Source organism: Rhinoraja longicauda, chromosome 9, assembly GCF_053455715.1.
Source record: "Rhinoraja longicauda isolate Sanriku21f chromosome 9, sRhiLon1.1, whole genome shotgun sequence".
Classification (NCBI taxonomy): domain Eukaryota; kingdom Metazoa; phylum Chordata; class Chondrichthyes; order Rajiformes; family Arhynchobatidae; genus Rhinoraja; species Rhinoraja longicauda.
In genome coordinates this window covers 52,222,074-52,233,791 of record NC_135961.1, presented here as the reverse complement: position 1 = coordinate 52,233,791, position 11,718 = coordinate 52,222,074, and positions in this window count along the sequence as shown.

Genomic DNA, 11,718 nt, shown 5'->3' with positions numbered 1-11,718 from the left:
AAACCAGAACACTGAGACAAAACCTATGCAACCACAGAGAGAATGTGCAAACACCACTTAGAGAGCACCAGAGGTCAGAATTTTACCCAGGTTCTCTGGAGCTGTAAGGCAGCAGAAATAACAATCGTTTCACTATTTCACTGCTTTATTTGAACACAGCGATGATTCCTGTGGCACAGTGGTCCACTCTTGTTCTTTGTTACAAAAATAACTATTTATCCATAGTTTGTTTCCAATTAGCCAGCTGTATTCTACCTGGACTAAAATGTTATCTCCTACTACAAGAGCATTTATTTTCTGCAAAATCTTTTATGTAGCATGAGTAGATTTTTGAAGTATGTTGGAACTTAGAATTATGAGCAAGAAAGAGTAGCTGAAGCAATGACTAGATCAACCTCTGTCGTGTTCATAGAGGCAGAGTCATAGAACACAGAATCGCTCCCTTTGACCCAACTCATCCTTACCGACCAAGATGCCTCATCTAAGCTCATCCTATTGGCCTGTATCCATCTAACCCTTTTCTATCCCTGGACCTGTCCAAAAGTCTTTTAAATTTTGTTACTGTACCCACCTGTACCACTTCCTCTGGCATACACTTAACACGGTTTGAATGAAAATAATGTTGGTTCCTATTTTTCCTCCAATCTTAAGCCTATGCACTCTAGTTCTTAATTCTCTTACCCTGGGAAAAAAATTATACTCATTCACCCTATCTATTCCTCTTATAATTGTACACACCTCTTTCAGATCATACCTCTGTGGAATACAGTCCTAGCTTTGTCAACCTCTCCCTGCAGCTCAGACCCCTGAGTCCTGGCAAAATTCTTGTAAATCCTCTCTGAACTCTTTCAAGCTAAATGGCTTTCCTCTGTAATTCTTGTTAACCATCTTCCCTGTTAATGATACAACCTATATTACTGTCATCTGCAAACTTACCAATCATGCCTTTACATTCTCACCCAAATTGTTAATATAAATGACAAATAGCAATGGGCTCAGCACTGACCTGTGAGGTACAGCCAAGCACTCCGAAAAACAACCTTCCACTCTGCGAAGTTGTTTTTCGGACCGCTTCTTCCTCTGTTTCCTTCCATGAAGCCAATTTTGAAGCTAGCTCTCCCTGGATCCCATACGATTCAACGTTGCAGAACAGCTTACATGCAAAGCCTCATTAAAGACCTTGCTGAAGTTTATGTTCACATGAAGCAAACTCAAGAGGTCAAATGGTTGACTCCTTCTATTTCTTGTGTCCTTAATAATGTTGCACCTAGTGATGTAGTGATGCACCCACGAACCAAGTTTAAATAAAATGTCATCACACTGTTTCACATTGCCAGGTTGAGATAAGAATTCAATGAGTCAATGTTACTGGTGGGGTAAGCCATACATCTGGGCTACTTCCTGAAACAAGAGGGTTGTCTGGTGCAGTTTTGGTCTCCAAATTTGAGGAAGGATATTCTTGCTATGGAGGGCGTGCAGCGTAGGTTCACTAGATTAATTCCCGGAATGGCGGGACTGTCGTATGTTGAAAGGCTGGAGCGATTGGGCTTGTATACACTGGAATTTAGAAGGATGAGGGGGGATCTTATTGAAACATATAAGATAATTAGGGGATTGGACACATTAGAGGCAGATAACATGTTCCCAATGTTGGGGGAGTCCAGAACAAGGGGCCACAGTTTGAGAATAAGGGGTAGGCCATTTAGAACGGAGATGAGGAAGAACTTTTTCAGTCAGAGGGTGGTGAAGGTGTGGAATTCTCTGCCTCAGAAGGCAGTGGAGGCCAGTTCGTTGGATGCTTTCAAGAGAGAGCTGGATAGAGCTCTTAAGGATAGCGGAGTGAGGGGGTATGGGGAGAAGGCAGGAACGGGGTACTGATTGATAGTGATCAGCCATGATCGCATTGAATGGCGGTGCTGGCTCGAAGGGCTGAATGGCCTACTCCTGCACCTATTGTCTATTGTCTATTGTCTATGATCAGGGAAAGATATTATGAGTACATTTTTTTGCAGTTTAGAAGAATCTGGAGTGATCTTGGAGAACCATGCAAAGTCCTGAGGGGGCTTCACATGGTAGATATCAAGATGTTTCCACTTGTGGGAGAATCTCGAGTGGTGGGACAGAGTTACAATATCGGGGTGGTCATTTGAAACTGAGGCTCATCAGAAGTTCTTACAGAAGTTGGTAACTCTCTGGAATTCTTTACCCCAGAGGATTGTGGAAGCTGGATCATTGGGAGTATTTAAAGAAAAAGTTGATAAATGTTTGAAAGATCAGTATATTGGAGAACTGGCAGAGAATTGATGCAGATCAGCCATGATCATTCTCAGCAATGGGGCAGGCTGGAAGAGCTGAGTGGTCTACTTCTGTGCTTATTTTCATCTATTCTTGTGCTCAAAATCCTACTCGGACATATGGCTGTGGAAGATAAATGCAATATTGCACTGGCGGTCTGGATGTACCTGCTTGCTTATCCGGTATGTTTACTGTTGTGCAGACAGTTGTCATGTTTAAACCTTGTTATGTGTGGCACTGAGCAATAATGACAACACAGTAAGTATTTACAAATAATTAAGGCTTTAACACTTTGCTGCTTCCTCCAACTTGCGGTTGGTGTTAAAATCGGTAGAAGCTCAATGTAGACCTGTAAGGTCCTTCCATTGCAGCCAGGCCTCTGGCGTTGGTCCCTCTGTAGCCGTGAGCCAGAATGGATTGGGTCCTTTTCCTTGTAATCCAACTGCATTCTGCAGCAGCAGCAGCAGCAGCACATGGAGATCGGACAGTTAAGAAGGTGCATGGTATACTAGCCTTCGTTGCTGGCGGCATTGAAGATAAGAGTCAGGAAGTCATGATGCAGCACTAGAGGAATTTGTTTAAGGCTCATTTGGAGTATCACCTACAATTCTGGTCGCCTCATTGGAGGATATGTGTGATGACTTTGGAGAGGGTGCAGAGGAGTTTTACCAGAATGTTGCTTGGATTTGAGAGTTTCAGCTACAGGGAAAAGTTGGATAGGTGTATTGTTTTTCTGGGGCATCGGATGATGAGGGGAGACTTGATAGAAGTATATAAAATTTTGAGAGGCATAGATCGGGTAGATCTTTACTTTGGCGCCCTGAATGCAAACTGGGGTATGTGTACCTCTACGCTTCCCAAAGTTGATTTTATCTCCTTTGTCTTGCTGACATTGAGAGAAAGGTTATTGTCTCGACACCAGGACACGAGGTTCTCGATCTCCTTCCTGTACTCCGTCTCATCATTATTTCATATCTGGCCCACAAAGATGGTGTCGTCTGTGAATTTGAAAATTGAATTAGATTTCTATATGGCTGCAGGGTTGTGCATGTACAGGGAGTAAAGAATGGGGCTGAGAACGCAGCCTTGCGGAGCCCCAGTGTAGAGGCTTATTGTAGAGGATGATTTGTCCCCTTTCCTCTCTGATTGGGGTCTGTTAAACAGGAAGTCGAGGATCCAGTTGTAGAGATGAGTGCTGACACCAAGTCCCACGGGTTTGGTGGTCAGTTTGGATGGTATAATGGTGTTAAAGGCAGAGCTGTCATCCATGATTTGGAGTCCATTATAGGTGCCTCTCTTATCCAGGTGTTCTACGGATGTGTAGGGCTAGGGCGAAGGCATTGTCCATGGACCTGTTGTGGCAGTAGACGAGCTGCAGTGAGTCAAGGCCACTGGGTAGACTGGATTTAATGCATTCCATAACTAGCTTCTCAAAACATTTCATGATGGTGGTTGCAAGGTCACTAGATGGTAGTCGTTTAGGCATGAGGTCTTGCTTTTCTTTGGCACCGGGATGATGGTGGTCTTCTTGAAGCAGGTGGGTACCTCAGAACACAGTAGGGAGAGATTAAAGATGCCCGCGAATACTCCCACTAGCTGGTCTGTGTAGCTACTAAGGACATAGCCAGGAACTCCGTCTGGGTCAGTTGCTTTTTGTGGGTTTACCCTCAGAAAGGCCGATCTAACCTCTGGGGAGAGGTCATCCTGGGGAAAGCCACATGAGTCTGAAGCACCAGGTATCACTGCCCTGTTAGCCTTCTGCTCAAAGTGCAGATAGAAAGCATTTCCCGCACCAGGAATAGGGAAGAATATTAGGGGACCTGGGGTACTTTGTAACTTTGTAAGCGCCCTTTATAGGCGACCATTTGCAAACATTGGGTATGCAAGCAAAGAAGTTCACTGTGATTTGTCACATGTGGCAATAAAGTATTCAATTCAAATTCAATTCAATATCTCAATTACTACTGACTGTTGCACTAACGTCTGTGGTGATTAAATAATTTGAGAGGGACCATATCAGAAGGAGAAGAAAGATGATGTGGGATCCTGTACATGCTTGGACAGCTTTGTACTCCAGCTACTTAACTTATTCATGGTTGGATCTGTACTGATCTGTCGATGCACAAACTCATAAATAGTTCTACCTGACGCTTGTGTTTTACCTCATGTATTTATATTGCATGTGGTGTCTGGAAAGTCCTGCAAGTTTGGCAAACTTGCAGGACTTTCCAGACACCACATGCAATATAAATACATGAGGTAAAACACAAGCGTCAGGTAGAACTATTTATGAGTTTGTGCATCGACAGATCAGTACAGATCCAACCATGAATAAGTTAAGCAGCTGGAGTACAAAGCTGTCCAAGCATGTACAGGATCCCACATCATCTTTCTTCTCCTTCTGATATGGTCCCTCTCAAATTATTACACTAAGCAACGAGGCTTTGCCAATAATCAAAATCATCACAGGAAACAAAACAATTATGATAATGCACCTAGATTACTAAATTACTAAATTAACATTATTCCTTTTAGTAGATCTTTTGAGAAACATGAGATCCCAGAGTTATAATAACAGCCATAAAATTTAAGTGGGATTAGAGGAAAAAAATCCGTTACTCAAGAGGATTTGGAATTCATTGCCCAGGTAGTTGGTGGAAACAGAATCACGGGGCAATTAATAGTGAATTGAAAATCACTTCAGAGAAAGTTAGGAAGGTTATGGAAACAAAGAGGGAAATGGGAATGACAGGAATCATCTTGAAAGAGCCAACAAAGACTCAAGGAACGGTGTGGGATTCTGTGCCAATTCTGACCTGCAATGATTCGACTGACCTTTAGTTTAGTAAACACCAACAATTTCCATTTTTCTGTTGACCGGAGTAGAAATATGTGAGATATTCCAGCAGAGCCACAAGCAAACACTGTGCGCCTAGACAATCACTGCTACTTAGACTATAATTATTCCCACCCTGCTTCTTGCAATGATTCCATTCCATTTCCCATTGCATTTTATTCAACGATGAGACATTCCACACGGGTGCCTCTGAAATGTCTTCCTTCTTACTAAATCATGACTTCCCCTCTTCCATGGTGTATCGAGCCCTTGACCACATCTCAACTACTTCTTGCATCCATTCCCTCACCCCTTCTATTTTGGGGCAGACTCTGATCTACCCAGGTCATCTCACCTGTTACCCAGTTTCCCCTTTCCCCACTCACCCCATCTTCCCACAAATGCCTGTGTTGGTCTACAACCCAATGGCATGAACAATGCATTTTCCAATTTCAAGTAAACTGCTCCCCATTTGGCTCTTTTTCATAATCTACCCAGGTCCTTTCACACACCCTCTTCACACATCCACCATCCTACACCCCTATCATTCCATTTTATTTCCCCTCCCCTATCTACTCTGATTGCAGATTACCCACATGCTGGGTCCCCTACCCACTCCCTCCACAGTTCCTACCTGGGCACCCCAGCACTTTATTTGGTTCCATGTTTCACCTTTTCTAGCAGGTTCTGTCATCTACAGCCCTTTGTCACTATTTCCACCTTTCCCTCTCCCACCTGACCATCTAATAATCAACCCCTCCTCACCTGTATATTGGCGGTGCATATGATAATTAAATACTCTTAAGTCTCTTGACTCTTTGCACTTGAAAAAGACTGTGATCATTCATATTTTCAAAACTATTCATATTTTAATATATCTCTCACTCTAAGGTCACTCATCAGACTCCTTCACTCTAGGGAAAACAGTCCCCTTTGAATTGGCAATAACACTTCTTCCCCAAATACCATCAACATAGGAGCACTTCAATGCTGCAAGATCAGTCCCTCACTCTATTCGCTCTATACCGATGATTATGAAGCCAGACACAGCTCCTACAACATCTTGAAATTTGTCAATGATACCACCTTGTTGGATGAATAATGGGTAATAATGAATCAGTTTTGGAAGGAGATTGAAAATCTGATTGAATGGTGCCAGAACAACAATCTTGGTCTCTGTTAAAACAAATTCCTGGGCATGCATATCTCTGAAGGTCTGCCCTGAGCTCAGTGCACCACAATGAAAGCTCATCAATGCCTCTACTTCCTTAGGAGTTTGAGGAGATTCGATATGTCAATGAATGCTCTATCGAACGACAGGAGCACAGTAGAGAACATACTGACTGCTGGTTGCATCACAGCCTGGTTTGGCTACTCGAAAGGTCTGGAATGAAGGAGACTACAGAAGGTGATAGACACTGCCTGGTCCACCATAGATATTGACCTCCCCACCATTGAAGAGATCTAGAGGAGGCCATGCCTCAAAAAGACAGCCAATATGTTCAAAGACCCATACCCCACTGGCCACCTTTGTCATTTTGCTACTACCATCTGGAAGAAGATGCAGGAGTCTCTTGATACTGCGACCACCAGCATCAAGAACAGCTTCTTCTCAGCAACCATGAGGGTCTTGAATATCACACAATACAATACATTACAATATCCTTTATTGTCATTGTACAAGTACAACGAGATTTTGATTGTCGCTTCCATATCGGTGCTATCAAGTCAAATATATAAATAAATCACGGCGAACATGTAAACAACAAGAAGGGGGGGGGGAAGGAAAAAGAAAAGGGGGCAACAAGGTAAAGTGCAAAAAAAGGTTCATGCAGATGTTAGTGAATACTCCAGCAAGCTGGTCAGCACAGTCCTTAAGTACCCATCCGGTCCTGCAGCTTTGTGTGGGTTGATCCTCCGCAGCACGCACTGTACCTCATGTGTGCTCAGTGTGAGCCCAGACTTTGGTTTTTACACTATGTATTATGGTTCTAACTTGTTGTATTCTTGATTATTACATATTTATCTATATGCTATTATGTTCATGGGTCTGATAAGCTCCAGCAAGTAAGACGTTCATTATCTGTTGTGAGTACATATGACAAGTAAATACCACTGACTCTCTTCAACAACTTTTACTACTTCCATCACTGGTCTGTAGTTTTCAAGCACAAATTGACTGCCCTTATTGAACTAGGGGACAACATTAGCTATCCTCCCTTCTCAGGTTTATGAAGATGCAGAAATCTACATCAGAGCCTAAGCAATTTCTTCCCATGCTTCCTTTAGCATCCTGGGATAGATCCCGTCAGGCCCTGGGGATGTATCCATCTTAATCTATGTCTATGTTTCAAACACTTCCTCCTTCCTGATAAAGGCAAGCTCCAGAATGTCAGTGTACTCTTCTATCCCTTAAGACTCCTTGAAAAAAAGGTAACATCCTCACCGACTGTTGGGAATTCGTGACCCGTGACTGTGGCAAATAGGAAAGGACAGTCTAGGAATGAATTGTGAATCTCAAGTGTCCGTGGCTGGACATGTGATGGCCATGTGCAAACTGTCAAATCATGGCAGAAGATCCCACACTATCCCCACACTCACCATGCTTCAGTGCTCAATAGCAGCAGAGTCTGCAGTTCCTCCAGAAGCTTCAGTGCCTCATAATTGGAGTAGAAGCATTATGCCCTGCCCAGAGGGACCACATCAGAAGGAGAAGAGGGATGATGTGGGATCCTGTACTCATGCTTGGGCAGCTTTGCACTACAGCTGCCTAACTTACTCATGGTTGGATCTGTATCGATCTGTCGATGCCCAAACTCATAAATAATTGTGCCTGACGCATGTGTTTTAGCTCATGTATTTATATTGCATGTGGTTTTGAGGAGGTCCTGCCAGTTTGCCAGGAGCCTTAATATAACCAACACGAGTCTCAAGCTGTCTGTCAGAATAGACTGGCTTTTAATTACAAGGTTAGGAGCTCTGCTGGCACTGAAATTTCCACCTCTATCTCCAGATGGCCCCCGCTCCTCCTCTGCAGTGACACTGAAAGAGTAGCAAATCTGAACAAGAATGGGTTAACCAAGTTTTTAACTTATTGACGTCCCTTCAAAGCTGTTGAAATTGTCAAGCCATCTCTTTTTCTCTCTCTGGATTCTGTTCAGGCAGGTTCAATAGTGCTTCGGATGCAAATTTTGTGAGATACTGTATGTCATCTGTCAACTGCTCTGTAAACTCATCTAAATCATGAAGTATTTATACATTTTATTGGTGCGTATCCAATTGCATGGGTCTGCTTTCTATCTGCAAAGACCTCAGGTCCCCTTTTATATCTCCTGTTGGATCAGGGCCTGCCTCTACTTGTTGGTTTTGTATTTATCTTTCCCTTTCCTCTGTTCGTAAACGTGAACTATTTGGATTTTTCATCAAAGCCGACCACTGCCTGAACCACAACAGTGACGTGGCAAACCTATTTAACGTGTTTGATTCAATCACTATTGCTTTGCTGGGTGCTTTTTAATAGAATTTTCCTGGGTAGGGATGAAATGATCTGGGTCAGTCTGAAGAAGGGTCTCGACCCGAAACGTCATCTGTGGAATTCGACCCGACCCGAATCTGTGGAATTCTCTGCCTCAGAAGGCAGTGGAGGCCAATTCTCTGAATGCATTCAAGAGAGAGCTAGATAGAGCTCTTAAGGATAGCGGAGTCAGGGGGTATGGGGAGAAGGCAGGAACGGGGTACTGATTGAGAATGATCAGCCATGATCACATTGAATGGTCGTGCTGGCTAGAAGAGCCGAATGGCCTCCTCCTGCACCTATTGTCTATTGTCTATTGTCACCCATTCCTTCTCTCCTGAGATGCTGCCTGATCTGCTGAGTTACTCTAGCATTTTGTGAATAAATACCTTCGATTTGTACTAGCATCTGCAGTTATTTTCTTACACTACCTTGGGTCCCAGGTAGGTATTTCTCCTCTTGAAGAATGAAGGTTGAGAGGTAACCAAACTGATGTCCTTAAAATGCTGAAAGTATTGATGGAGTTGATGCAGAGAGAACTTCAAGTTGTGAGGAAGAGGAAATCCAGAGACTGTCCATGACCGGCAAGAACTCCAACTTCACACATGATTGTACTTGCATAAGTGCTTGCCATGTAGAGCGCCTACTTGCTCTATTAGTTTGCTGAAGATGCCACAATTGTTGGCCAGATCAACAACAATGATGAGACGGAGTACAACAAAGGGATCGGGAACCTTGAAACAACAACCTGGCACTTAATGCAGAAAGAAGAAAGAGACAGTTGTTGAGATAAGGAAGCATTGTTGGTGAACACAACGCTGTCCTCATCAGTAGAGCTGCTGTTGAGATGGTCAACAGGTTCAAGTTCCTAGGCATCCATATTGTCAGCAACCTAACCCTTGCAGTTACAGTGAACAAGAAAGGGCATCAGCGTATTTGTTTTCTTTGACATCTCGGAAGGTTTGTCAGATCCCCGGGGATTCTCTCGCAGTTCTACAGATGCACCATAGAAAGTATCCTGATGGGATGCATCTCAGCCAGGTATGGCAGCTACTCTGCTCATGACAGGCTGAACATGCAGAGAGTGGTGAACACGGCCCAATCTATCGAAGGCTTGTCACTTCCTTCAATCCAGACTATCTACATGGTGCATTGCGTCAGGAAGATTAGAAGTATCGTCAAAGATTCCATTTCAACATGGCCACTGTCTTTTCTCTTTTCTACCTTTTGAGAGAAAATACAGAAGCTTGAAAGCTCAAACTTCCAAGCTTAAGAACAGCTTTCCCCCCCCACTGCCTTCAGACTCTTGAAGCAATTACATTTCTCTCACCCCCTTCCTGGAGATGAGCCGAGTATTTGCACTCTCATTTACCTTATTTGGTTATTGTGTTGTTGCACATTAGAATTTTTATTTTGCACTATTTCAGATTATACTACAATCTTTGCACCATTCTTCAATTTTGCATTCATGGTTGTACTTATTATTGCATCTATGGCTACCATATTGTGTCCACTCTGCGAAATTTATGTGAGCAAGAAATATCATTGCACCCAGAAGTCTATGACAGTTATCTAATTTAATCTGATTTATTTTAATCTAATGTAATTTTTATTTAATTTATTTAGTGTTTGGGGATTGTGTCATCATTTATTACCCATCTCTAATTGTCCTAAACTGAGTGGATTGTCGGCCATTTTATGATCAATCCCTCATGGCTTGTAGTAAGATACAACTGAGGACAGCAGATTTCTTCCTCTGGAGAATATTAGTAAACCTGATCATTTTTTATAACAATCTAAAAGTTCCATACTCATCATTGTTAATGACTAGATGTTCTTTAACAACAAAACTGCACGATGTTAACTGAAATTAAATTCTATATTTGCCATGGTGGCATTTGTATTTATGCCGTTGTGAAATCTCAGATTCTGGCTTCAGTGACTGTTGTAACATTGTACTCGATCAGAGTGCAAATGTGGAACTTGCACCCGCGGGACGTGGTTGAGGTCAGTGGCATTGTTTGCATGTTGGAGAGATGGATAAAGTGCTGACAGATCAGGGAAAGCAGCATGAGGGTTAGTCCATATCATTAATGCTGGTAATGATAATTGGGCTGAATGCCCTGTTATATTTATTTATATGTCAGAATCTTGTCTTAACTTAAGGCCAACATTTATTACCAATCCGTAATTGCCTTTGAAATGGGGAATGTTTTCATTCATAAACAGTTGCAATCCTGCTGGGGAAGGTGCTTCACAGAACTGTTGGGAGAGAGTTCCACTGTTGTACAGTATATTACATAGAACATAGAACATAGAACAGCGCAGCACTAGAACAGGCCCTACAGCCCATAATATCTGTGCCGAACACGATACCCAGCCATTTTATTATCTACCTGCACATAATCCATATCCCTCCATTCCCTGCCTATCTAAAAGTCTCTTAAATGACACTATCATATCTGCCTCAACCACCACCCATAGCAGCGTGTTCCAGGCACTCACCACCCTCAGTGTAAAATACTCCACATGCAGCCAAAACAAAGTCCTATAAAGTTGCATCATAGCAATTAATCCTATTTAATGTGACATTTACGATCTGATAAATTCCTATGCATGAGATTTCCAACCCATGATTTTTGATACAATTCAAGAATGTTCATCCTGTCCATTAATAATCCTACTGATACATCCACTGCCTCCTCCTTCTCTTCTTCTTCTCCGACAGTCTCTCAGTGAGGTTCCAGGGGTTATGATGTGGCTGATGAGGTCTATGTAACCATTGCAGACCCTTCCACAGATGGGGCAGGAGGTGGCGGACAGGACAGTCATTGTAAGCTGTTGCATCTTTTCTGTCACTTATGCAGAACCTCTGGACATTCCCAATGCATGGACACTAATTTCTCAAGACCACCCAGATGACTAAATCATGTAGTGTAATTGGAGGAAAGTTATTCCCTTTGGTAGATGTTTCAAAAAGCACGAGGCCACAGAGTTAATAGACAATAGACAATAGACAATAGACAATAGACAATAGACAATAGGTGCAGGAGTAGGCCATTCGGCCCTTCGA